Here is a 13,229-nt window from a genome sequence, read left to right on the forward strand (position 1 = left end):
GCATACCTAGCTGGTAGGCAGGGCAGGCAGGTGGATGGATGGATAATTGGCTGGCTGGCAGGCAAATGGCAGAGTTGGGGGGGGGGGGGGGTCAGGTAGTTGCAAGAGTTTGAAAGGGGGCTAGGCTGGATGGATGGCTATCAGGCAGGGTGGGTGGATGGATTGCTAGCTGGCTGACAGATTGGGGCTATCTGTGGGTTATCTTGAGATGATTTCAGGGCTTAGCGTCCCCGTGGCCCGGTCCTCGACCAAGCCTCCTTTTTGTTACACACCCACAGGAAGCGGCCTGTAGCAGCTGTCTAACTCCCAGGTACCTATTTACTACTAGGTGAACAGGGACATCGGGGTGAAAGAAACTCCGCCCATATATTTCCGCCTCCACCGGGAATTGAACCCAGAACCTCTGGACTATGGAGCGCTGTCCACTCAGCTGTCAGGGGCAGACGAGATGTTAGCAAAAATTTTCCCAAGTTTATTAAAGCAATAAATCTGGATCTGGAAGTTAGAAAAGATCTTTCAGTTACAGAGCGGCAAGCACTGTTTAGAATAATGTGAGGGAAGAACACATGGATGGCAGGCAGAGAGAGGGCTGGTAGGTGGTAGAGTAGGCAGGCAGCAGTGAGCAGGCGGGGAAAGTGAGGTGGGTGGGCAGGTGGCAGAGCAGATGGTCGAGTACGGAGTTGGGTGGCTCAGTGGGCAGGCAGCAGAGCGGGTGGCAGAGATATCAGACTAGGACTTACACAGACTGTGTTGTTGGCCTATAGGTCACACCCGGTCCATCCCTCCATTCCCACACCTGGGTCCCTCTACTACATCCCTCACATCACTGAACACCCCCAGCTCCCATCCCCACACTGGGCACTCCCAGCTATATCCTTCCCACCTATCCCTCAACCATTCAGCCATGTCTGGATGGAATTAATAGTGTATGGGTTCCCTACCACTGGGAGAAATTGACAGTGCCTGACATAAAAATCATATTGTTTACCGACTGGTTGTGGCCAACTGTGAATGCTTGACTGGCTTTGAGTAGTTGTTAGCATAACTGATTTCCTGACTGCCTGTTACTGGCTGTGAATGCCTGACTAGCTCTGGCTGTGAGTGACTGCTTCATAACAGGTAGTGAAATGTGTAAAAGGAAAAAATGTGACTGTTGGCATGGGGAGGGTAAAGGTGTCACAGCAAATCTAACAGTGGTGTCCAGTTTAATGAGCACTTGACTGTAAACTCTGCTCTTTATTCTGGATTTAAGTGCTAATGAGACTGTAAATAAGGTTGCAGTTACTGACCTCAAATTCTATCTCGGGACTTGCAGAACGGTAAATCGGAAGTCATAAAATTGAGAGGATAGTTGTGTGTTTGTGCATGTGCATTCTTGCCTATTTATGCTCGGCCCTCCTATTGAGCCTGCATGATCAAGCTGTAGTTCTTGGACCCCACTTTAGCTGTCGGTTGTCTAATGCAATGACTCTTAACCTGTTTCTCATACCTGCTCATAAAAAATTATACATGCTTTTAAAGCTATGAATGGAGTTTGCCTCAATAACCGGCTCCTTTAGTTCGCTTCATTTATTCACTGCTCTTATGCTTAAAGAAAACTCTTAAGTCCGAGTCTCGAGCTTCCATCCGTGCTGTTATATTAGTATTAATTGTAAACATTATCTTTTTCCACAATCAATCCCCCAAATTATTTTATAAACACACTTTCCTTGTTTCTAGTGCTGTTAGGTTCAGTTCTCTTTCTTCATACCTCATCCCTCGCAACGCTGGGAAGTCTCATTGCAGACTTTTGCATCTTTTTGAGTTTACCTGTGTTTTTTAAGATGGCTGTTTGGAAGGCTTTATGATGGGGGCAGCATAGTCTTAAGACTGTCTATGCGAGACCAGTCTTCAGTAATTAATAGCATCCTTATTTAAGTTCCTGAAGATCGTTCAGACTTTACCATGCAGCTGAAGTTAGTTACAAGGGCCTCTGAAGTTAGGTTTGGTGTTGTTCACTTCCATGTCTTTATCCCTAATCGTTATTGAAAGGTTGTTTCCTTTCATCTTGAATTGGCCTTTCGGTCTCCTGGCTGTTGTGTTGAACATTATTAGCCATTTTTCTTACCACTTCTGCATCCTTAACTCATAGACTTCATCGGCTTGGAGCTCTGCTTCCCGACTGTCCCTCACTGTCATTTCTCTCTCGATAGAATCCTTGGCGAATCGGATACCTTTGAAAACATTCGTCTTGTATTCTTTTGTTCTAGTATTGGCATCCTTCGTGATATTTGGCGCCTTTTGAATATCCTGCACCTTTGATGATGCTACATAAGTCTCCCTGGCTTGGCACCTTTTGATATAATTACTTAATGGAACTGCTCTACTCCTTACTTTCTAAACTGCACTGTGCCATGTACAATCGTTCTCTTCCTCGTCCAATGTACCGATTTCCAGGACAAAATTATCTAATGTCCCTCGAAACCATTTGCCCCTCAACAAGTAGAGTCTGGTGCTGCTAGCCTTACCTGCTTTTGTTCTGGTATTGCCATCCCGAGTGATATTTAGCGCCTTTGGACTCATTATTGGAGACTGCTTCTTGTAGGTGATTTTAACTAGGCATGCTCTCCATGGTGTGATGCTCTGACGGATACCCAAGGCGGTCTTCTGGAACTTTTCGTCACCTCCATTGTCTCTTGAATTAGGAAAGCCGACTCGCGCATTCCCACCCTTTCTTGTATTGATTCCCATTGCTCGTCCTCCATTTATATAGATCTGTTGTGGAGTGTCCTCGATAATCTCATAAGTGACCATTTGCCCATCCTCATCACCCTCGTCGACCAGGAGGCCTGATCGAGGGGACGCTAAGCCCCGAAAACACCTCTAGGTAACCTCCAGAGTAACCTTTTTGCCCCCCTCTCGTTTCCTCCGTGGTGGTTTGTTAAGGCGGACAGAGTCTTCGTCCTCTATGCTCCTCATTCCAACCTATCCGATCTGCCTCTTGAACCTCCTTTCATTTTCCTCGCTACGCCTAGTGCAGAAGTGTATGCTCTGGTGGATTTTGGACTATGCCTCTGCTGTAAGAGTGCTGTCTGGAAAAGACACCGGTGCAGACAGACATCAGATTCCTGGTCAGTGTCATTCTTAAGTGGTTTTTAAACACTATAGCTTCCTCTTCCCTTTCCAAATTTGAGGGGAGATTATTGCCCTTTCCTCTAACGGCGGCTCCAACTTCAAAATTGATGCTGTGTTGTCCTGAGCCACCAGTCATGGCTTCAATTTCACTAAGTCTAAGACTTGTGGTGTGACTTTTACTTTGATCCAGGTCATTCTTAATCCCCCTTTGTCGCTTTATAGTGGTCCTCTTCTGTATATAGAATCCGCAAGGATTTTTGGGCTTATCTTTGACACTAGTTTGTCTTGATCGGTATGTTACCTCAGAGTTGAATGCTCCAAGGGTTTTACATTCCTTGGTCTTGTAACGTACTTATTGGAGTGGTGATGGACACCCCATTTCTTTATTTGCACTCGTGTCTTAAATAGGATTTTGACTGGCCTGCTTACTCCTCTGGGTGTCCTTCGATTCTTTGTCGTCTTAATGCTCTGCACCATGCAGGGTTGCGGCCTCGGTTCTGGTGCCTTTAGTTTATCCCCAACTCGGAGCTTTTATGATGAAACTGGCGTTTTGTTTCTAGAGGAGCATCGGGATTTTTACTTTCTTCGTTAACTCTTACAGTGTCTGCAGCTTGTTCATTAATGCTTTTGGTTGGCTTTTGATGACCCTCTGTTAGGCTTTGTTCCGTTTTATCAATTTTCTTTGTGTACGGATTTTTGTTTCAAGCATTCCTTTTGGTTTGTTTGGAATGTGTCGTCTCTTGTTCTGTCATTGCTCACATGTGTTGCGAAGTTTTGCAAGACCGACCCATACGGTAAAGGCTTCTTGGCCTGCTATTGTTATGGAGCGCATTTGGCTTTTAACATTTTACTTCGTACTCAAAATCTGTTCCTGTCTTCAGAGATCCGTCAAAGTATGGTGAGGGTGTTGAATACTCTTTGGTGTTTGTGGACCAGACTTGTGCGTGTCGCAAACGTCTAGAAGTTTAGCAGCTTCACGAGTGAACTGTAACAGATTTTGTAATGTCTTCTTCACTTGGTCCTTTGTAGTCAACGGTCCTTTGTCATTGTGATTGACTGTCGTAGTGCTCTCGTGGATCTGGAATTAATTGTGTGGTAGTCGCATGTGGAGAATATTGGGCGTTCAATCTAGGAGATTGAAGACGGTCGAATTATTGTGTTCCAGTCATATTGGTATTTTCCTAAATGAGGGTTTGAATACACCCGCTGAATATGGTAACAGTTATTGTCCTATTCCCAGAAATACGTTAGTCATTCCAGTTTGCACTGTGAATGCCATACCTTTGGTATGGCATACCTTTGGTATGGCATACCTTTGGTATGGCATGTCGGTTTGTTAGTTTCTTGTGGTATCGACATGCTTGGTAATATTTATCGACTTTTGAATAAATTGTGTTAGTATCGGGCTCGGTGCCTTGTGATAGTGGCTTGCTACATGTTCACGGTGGATTGCATTTGCAAGTTTCAGATGTTCCCGATATTATGTATAACAAATTCATAACAAGTAGTTTTGTTTGTCCGACTGGTTTTGATCAACGTTCTACCTGGATGAATGGTAAGCAGGCATTTTAGTTGCACAGATCTGGGTTTTTTATTTAGAATCTCAATCTTCAGAAAGATTGATGTTGCATATCCATCTTCCATCGATTGAAGTGTGCAACATTAAGTGTTGCGCATCCAGACGAAATGTAAACGGCAAAATTGGTAGCAGTCAAAGGCATTAAAATGTAATGGAGTAATAGGTGCATCTATTGCTAGGTGGTCCCGCCTGCTCCTTATTGTCCGAAGTTCATTGTCCCTCTTACAGTTGTGCATGTCCAGACCTTCAGGACGTGCACTTGTCTTGCTTCCTGCCTGTCCCTCGATATCCTTGGTGAACCAGATACCTTTGCTATCGCTCACCTTATGCGGTTTTGTTCTCGTATTGACATCCTTAGTGATATTTAGCTTCTTTGGGTTATCCTGCGACTTTAAATGGTGCTACATAGTCTCCTCGGCTTGGCGCTTTCTTGCGATAATTACTTGTTGCTAGAAGGGAGAATTGTGACTAGACCATGTTCGGACAATTTGCTTAATTGTTATTCCAATTACTCATAAGACATTTAGTATATTGCATTGTCTTTGAGGCGGTGGCTCTTCACCATTAACACCTGAAAACAAATATGACATTAGATAACTATAAACAACTATAGGCAGCTTAATTAAGGCAGCGCTCAACTTGCTCAAGTGTCACCTAACCTAATACTTTAGCAACAAAGTCATTAAAACGTGTGCAATATACAAGTCTTTAAGCTCATTAGTATTCTGAGTGCAAATCATCACTAATAACAGTAAACTCGAATACTTATATGCCAAGCACAATCATAAATTCCTATATATAAAAGTATAAACTAAATATTTCTAGCAACCTACCTCTGAACAATTCTAACTAAGGGAAATGCAACTTACAGTATCGACGCTTCGCGACAATTGCCTCACTCCCGGAGCACTTGCCATCAAGTGCAGCTGGCGACGCCCTCTGCTCAACTACTTGATGGGGCTGCCTCACCACATCGATAATTACTTACATGCAATCTTCACTCTTCGCCACTGTGTCCTTGCCTGGAACAAACGAACATTGCAACAATATCTCTTTCCATGGCAACATGATAATTTAGGGTTACAACAGGAGGTAACTGCGGATCTATCACTGCCTCAGCACCTAAGTTACACTCCAGTAGTTTATCCTACCCGCCGACAGCCCGAGGTGAGGGAGGTGCGTGCTGTGACCCCCACGCCCTCTGCTAGTGTCTGGCAGACTGCCTTTCCACGCTCTGGTACCCACTCTATATACAGTATTCCCCACTTAACACGGATATCACTGTACACACTGCTGCCCTTCAACCGAGTTGGTACCGGATCACTGCTCTGCTACATAAACTATCACTTCACTGTCTCGGCTTGCCCTAAAGCAATCATAAGGCTTTACAAGATTAATGCAACATTAAACGACAAATGATTCTCCACTATTTACTTCAATGTCTTGCATCGATAAATAATGTTAAGTTGCTCTCGTCACTTTACTGCATTGACCTTACTGATCTCATTTCCACTCGGGACTGTCCTTGTACTCGTACAATACTGCGCTCTCGACCACCTCTACAAAGCGCTCTGCAGTTTAAAAAGATTGCATCTGGAATTCCATTAACCCAATAACGGTCACACTATCAGCCGTCGTCCAGCTACAGCTCTAGTCTTGCTATTTGTAAACTATGCGACGTAATTCATCTTCCAGAGACTTCCTCAGGTTCTCCCGTCTACCAGAGGTCTTCTGCTCTCCACTAAGGCTCAACTTTCGCCGTCATCATTATTTGTCGAATCACACACCAAACAGTAGCACGTCCAACCTCTGACTAATGGGGCTGCAGTCACGCGTCCCACGCCAGTGCGACGTCTCGCTGCCTTCCACGTACCTCGCGTGACACTTTACCTACTGATTGGTCCATACCTTCAAGTTTTAGTCAATTCCATTTTTTCACCTCCGGGTTTATGCCTGTCGTCTTGCGGCGCAAATTCTGATGAAGATGACAAAAATCAATGAAACTATAGTATGCCTATTAGTCCACAGGTCGCAGCTCCTGTTTATCATTGTTATTATGAACACCCAAACTCATTCTTATATGTCTAACCTACGCTTGAAACGGATCCCATTTCTTATGTTACCCAGTATTTTTTATCCACAACACCACAAACCTTTTACCAAGTAACTAATTATCAAAAGAAGGCGTCAATCCGGGGGATATGTACCAACCTATTACCAAACTCAGGTCTGTCCTAATTCTAAAATTACCAACTTCATATCCAGTTTCGTGTTATGTTTTCATACATTTAATATCTTATTAATACGCAAAAGATGAGTCGCAATAACATGCCTGAAGATATATTGAACAAACCACATATCAAAAAATGGAAAAATTACGTTTCGGTCCGTCCCGGACCTTTATCAAGTCGTGCGAGAGAAGAGATTGATGGAAGATTTAACCACCCAAGAGGTGGCACGGGCATGAATAGCCCGTAAGGAGGGAAGAGAGGAAGGTACGGGCAAATGAACAAGGTAAGGGAGAGGCGAGGAGCAGGTAAGAATGGGATGAAGGTTAGAAAGAGGAAAGGGTAAAAAAAAAAGAGGGGGGGGGGGTTAGGCTCGAGTCCTAGATTGTTTGTTAAGAAGGTTAGAGCATTTAAGTATGTACTGTGAAAGGGTGGCTGTTGACAAATCTACAAGGGCCGTGACGAGGATTCGAACCTGCGTCCGGGAGCATCCCAGACACTGCCTTAATCGACTGAGCTACGACAGGGTTAAAAGGGTTGAAACCGAAGTTCTACTGAACTTACTGGATCCCGTAGCCTCTCCGAGGCACAAACCAGGCTTTTACACAACCCCCCCCCCCTGCACCCGAGCTATGTCAATAGGCCGTTCTCCCTCTTCGCCCTTACATCATCACACACAGAGATCACACTAACGTGATGCATCAAATGAACAAATCCACAAGGGCCGTGACGAGGATTCGAACCTGCGTACGGGAGCATCCCAGACACTGCCTTAATCGACTGAGCTACGCCAGGGTTAAAAGGGTTGAAACCGAAGTTCTACTGAACTTACTGGATCCCGTAAGTGTGTGTGATGATGTAAGGGCGAAGAGGGAGAACGGCCTATTGACATAGCTCGGGTGCAGGGGGGGGGGGGGTTGTGTAAAAGCCTGGTTTGTGCCTCGGAGAGGCTACGGGATCCAGTAAGTTCAGTAGAACTTCGGTTTCAACCCTTTTAACCCTGTCGTAGATCAGTGTCGGGATGCTCCCGGACGCAGGTTCCAATCCTCGTCACGGCCCTTGTGGATTTGTTCATTTGATGCATCACGTTAGTGTGATCTCTGTGTGTGGCTGTTGACGTTTGTCAACAGCAACAAACTCTAACCCGTCCTCAGATCAAGTCCATTCCATCCAGCGGTCGACCCAAAAAGACACATTCATCAATTTTAACATGCTGTTCATTCAAAACAGGAATGTTCTCACATATAGAATAATATATATTATTACAAACGAACATTATATATTATATATATATATATTGGCATACTGTGCATATTTAGGCACTGGTTATAATATATATATATATATATATATATATATATATATATATATATATATATATATATATATATATATATATATATATATATTGGCACTGGTAATTATTGTTCATAATATATATATATATTGGCACTATATATATATATATATATATATATATATATATATATATATATATATATATATATATATATATATATATGGTGTATACTGGCAGCAGGTTTTCTTTCAAACATGTTTCATTGAATATGACCGCATATTCTGTATTTATTATTTTCTGGTTTAGGGCTTCTATCCCTCTAACTATTTTCTTAGCATCAGGGCTTAATTGAAATAGGAGTTCTCCAAAACTCATTTTCGTACTTTTAAGGTGAAGAAAAGAAGTGATTTACATTGATTTACACATGAAAATAGTGAAAATAACAGTCTGCCATTCTTGGACGTACTAATAACAAAAACAGGAACCTCTTTAAGCACCAACGTATATACCAAGCCCACCAACATAGGATTATGCCTGAACGGTAGAAGTGAGTGCCCCCAAAGATACAAAGCCAGTGTTCTCAATGCTTATATTCGTCGAGCGCTTACCCACTGCTCTGAATGGAGCAACGTGAGTAGAGAGTTTGAAAGAGTAACTCAGGTATTGGTGAACAACGGATATAGCAACGCGGAAATAAACGCTGCTATAAGAAGACACTTGGACCGCTGGTATAATTCAGAACCTAGAACAGAAACCACAACACCCCCAATAAAATTATATTACAAATCAACCATGCACAGTGAACATATAAAAGAGGAAAGAATAATGAAAGAAATAATCCGTAAAGGAGTAAAAAGCACTACTCCTAACCAAAACATAAACCTGATAATATTCTACAAAACCAAGAAGACTTCCGAACTCCTTATCAAAAACAGCCCGAAGCCGACGGAGAACCCTCTACAGCAGTCAAGCGTTGTATACATGTACACTTGCCCCCACGAAGGATGTAACCTTCAATGTAAGTACATAGGTATGACGTCGACCAAGCTGACGAGGCGTTTGACATGCCATCTTCAATCTGGTGCCCCTAGGAATCACATGAGACAAGCCCATGACATTACTCTAACAAGAGAAATGTTGAACAAGAATACTTGCATAATAGACAAAACCCAAGATTCAAGAAGATTACAAATTCTTGAGGCAATTCACATAAGAATAGAGCGACCTACCATGAACACCCAAATCACGGAACTATTTACTCTACCCACCATGAGAGTAAGGACAAGACAAGAACATATCGATGCCAACACAGAAGACAATGTCCAACATAACAGGCCAATTACACTGGATTAATCTTTGTGTTTAGATAGGAGATGCCTCGTATGGGCCAATAAGCCTTCTGCAGCCCCTATGTTTATCCCTTATGTATCCCCCCATGTTTTCGCCTTAATTGTATTATCACCTGACCTAATGCGGGTATAAAATCAACTAGTATTGTAAGATCTGTTCACTTGAGAATGAACCATGGAGGTTCGAAACGTCGTGCAAATTATACAAATAAGTGTAATACACTCTATAGTAAATCACTTCTTTTCTTCACCTTAAAAGTACGAAAATGAGTTTTGGAGAACTCCTATTTCAATTAAGCCCTGATGCTAAGAAAATAGTTAGAGGGATAGAAGCCCTAAACCAGAAAATAATAAATACAGAATATGCGGTCATATTCAATGAAACATATATATATATATATATATATATGTCGTACCTAATAGCCAGAACGCACTTCTCAGCCTACTATGCAAGGCCTGATTTGCCTAAAAAGCCAAGTTTTTTAGTATTAAGTTATTTTCTCTAATTTTTTTCTTATGAAATGATAAAAGCTACCCATTTCATTATGTATGAGGTCAATTTTTTTTTATTGGAGTTAAAATTAACGTAGATATATGACCGAACTTAACCAACCCTACCTAACCTAACCTATCTTTATAGGTTAGGTTAGGTAGCCGAAAAAGTTAGGTTAGGTAGGTTAAGTACTTGAAAAGCAATTAATTCATGAAAACTTGGCTTATTAGGCAAATCGGGCCTTGCATAGTAGGCTGAGAAGTGCGTTCTGGCTACTAGGTACGACATATATATATATATATATATATATATATATATATATATATATATATATATATATATATATATATATATATATATATATTATATATATATATTAGCATACTGTGCATATTTAGGCACTGGTTAGGTTAGGTGTTTAGGTTCTGTTGGCGATTATTTGTATTTGTAGTACGTGGGGTGAAACATTTACAGCGTTGTTGTTCGAACAAAAGTCGTCAGCGAAGCACATGTTCCGGAAGTGTTCGTTTGTCATCAGTTGTGAGTCGTGTGCAAACCGTTTTTCATTCATAAACAAGGAGTTTGGCGAGTGCATTGAATGAACTTTGACCTTTGTTTATGAGGACGGGCTACAAAGCCAGGATTAAGGGTCATGTTGAGCATGTGTACTAAAAAATATCACTAATACCCTTCGTCCTCTTGATATAAAGCTCGCCTTTCGACAAACTAAAACTTCGAAGTAATTTGGTTCACAATGCTCTTCCTGCTTCCATTCTATAAAGGTTTTGTAAAATAATCTGTCCTGCCTCTACTCTTTACAGACGCCGTCTTGTTGAGTCAGCTCTGATACACGACATACCCAACATGAACATTAGTATTGGCTTTATTGGTGTTGACTCTTCCCTTTCTCAGTACATACTTAAATACTCTAACCTTCTTAAACACTCTAACTTGAGCCTACTCCCTTTTTTACTCTTTTCTTTTTCTTACTATCATCCCATTCTTACTTTCACCTCACTCTTACCTTATTAATTTTCCCGTACCTTCCTCTCTTCTCTGCTTCTCTCTCTCTTTGCTTCAGAGAAACCTTCAAAGAGAAAGTGGACTTGAAATGGATCATTAAAAACAAAGAAGATAGCTCATATGAACATATTCGGCAGCCTCCTCCATGGGAAAAATCGAATCTAAAGATTATAATTGAAGGATTACCAGTTAAAAAATCAGTATGTGACTCGCAGAGGCTCAAAGCAGTCATAGAACAACAAATGAAAACCATCTCAAGATATAGTTGTCTGGACCTACAACGACTCACATCTTCACTGACGGATCAGTTGATCAAGAAAGAGGTTCTGCTGGGGCAGCAGTTTACACTAACAACCATGAAGCTTACTGGAGCATGAATAGTGGGTGCTCAACATTATAGATAGAATTATATGCCCTGAAGGAGGCCATAAACTATACAATTGAGAATAATTTACTTGATGTCGTCATTCATACCGACTCTAAATCTTCGCTCCAGGCATTGTTATCCAGTCAACACAGAGATAATATACAACTCCTCACAGAAATCCAACATATAGGAAAAGAAGCCCATAATCTAGAGCTGTCAATCACCCTAAATTGTATACCAAGTCACATTGGCATAGATGGTAATGAAAAGGCAGACTCACTAGCAAAAACTGTCACTGCTCTATCTGTTGTACAGGTTCAAACACCTCCAAATTTTTCACAGATTAAGGAGCAAATCAAGAAGAAAATACTTCCAACTATCAAAAGTCGCCACAGAGCCAAAGTAGCGGAAGATCTACTGCGATGTGGTACGAACAAGTCACTTTCTCAAGTCTTTCAAGCTTGACAAAAAGATACCCAGAGACATTGCCATACAGACTCAGACTTGGTTACAAGTGCTGCTGGGAGGTAATGAACCCAATAGTCAAAGAGTGTCATAACTGTGGAACAGAAGCAGAGGCGCCACTATTGCACTACTTACTGGAATGTGAAGCTACTGAAGCCCTGAGCATCAAACTCAACATTAATCCAGCGACAGCAGCTGCATTAGATGCACATTCCACCGCGACTACAATGATTAGAAAAGCCGTTAAAGAATGGGACTCACTATTTTTTTTTTTACATGCAAAGCATGCAATTTAAATACAATAAAAACAACACAGAATACAGAACAGAACAAAATAAAACAATAGACCACCGGCCAGAAGGGCCGACAGCATAGCACAAAACAAACACGATAAATGCATAGAAAAATACAGCATACATCGAGGCACAAAAATGCAATGGCAAACTAGCAATCACAGTAACATCACAAAACAAAACCTTCATAAAACAAAACATACACCAAGAGGCATAACAGGAAACATAACAGGACAATCACAATACATTCCAAATAAAACATAAAGAACAAACACGTACAACAGGTAAAGCAATATGAAAACACCAGGTCAAACGTACCGCACAGAAACAATACAGGAATAAAAACACTCCCACCAAACCACCCGCCCCGTAACAAACAAAGGGCGAGGCCAAAATAAACAATAATAATAAACAAGCAAACCAGAAAACAAAACAGGTACAAACACAACAACACACATGCACTGGCCTGAAGGACCGAGAAGAAAACACAACATAAAGTACATCAAGAAACATAACAAGACACTTCGCACAGCACCCAACTAGCCAAGAATATCAACAAAAACAACAACTACAGTAACATGAAATCGGCGTACATATTTGCCCGGGAACATATCCGGTGGAAACCGCACATTGAACGCCTCCCAAAGCAGCCACGTTGTCCAGGAGGCGTGACCTAACACCGGGGGCGCCATGTGAACCGGAATCCTGGAAACAAACACCCGCAGACATGGAACCCACACGGTGTTCCTCCGGACGCCAGTAGCCGCCACCCGATCCCATACACCCGGAACCCGCCCACCAGAAAAGTCCTCCGGCCGTTCAAGCAGCAGGAACTCGGCAACCCGGGCCTCCATGTCCTCAATGCACAACACCGCAGGAGGGGGCTCGACAGAGGGCTCAACAGAGGGCACCACCACAGGGGCACCAGCGGCCATGGGCACACCAGACGACTGCAGGGAATCATGGCGGTGCATATCCTTACATAAAGTCACCACCAAGCCACGCCCAGCACCAGCAT

Source organism: Procambarus clarkii, chromosome 63, assembly GCF_040958095.1.
Source record: "Procambarus clarkii isolate CNS0578487 chromosome 63, FALCON_Pclarkii_2.0, whole genome shotgun sequence".
NCBI lineage: Eukaryota > Metazoa > Arthropoda > Malacostraca > Decapoda > Cambaridae > Procambarus > Procambarus clarkii.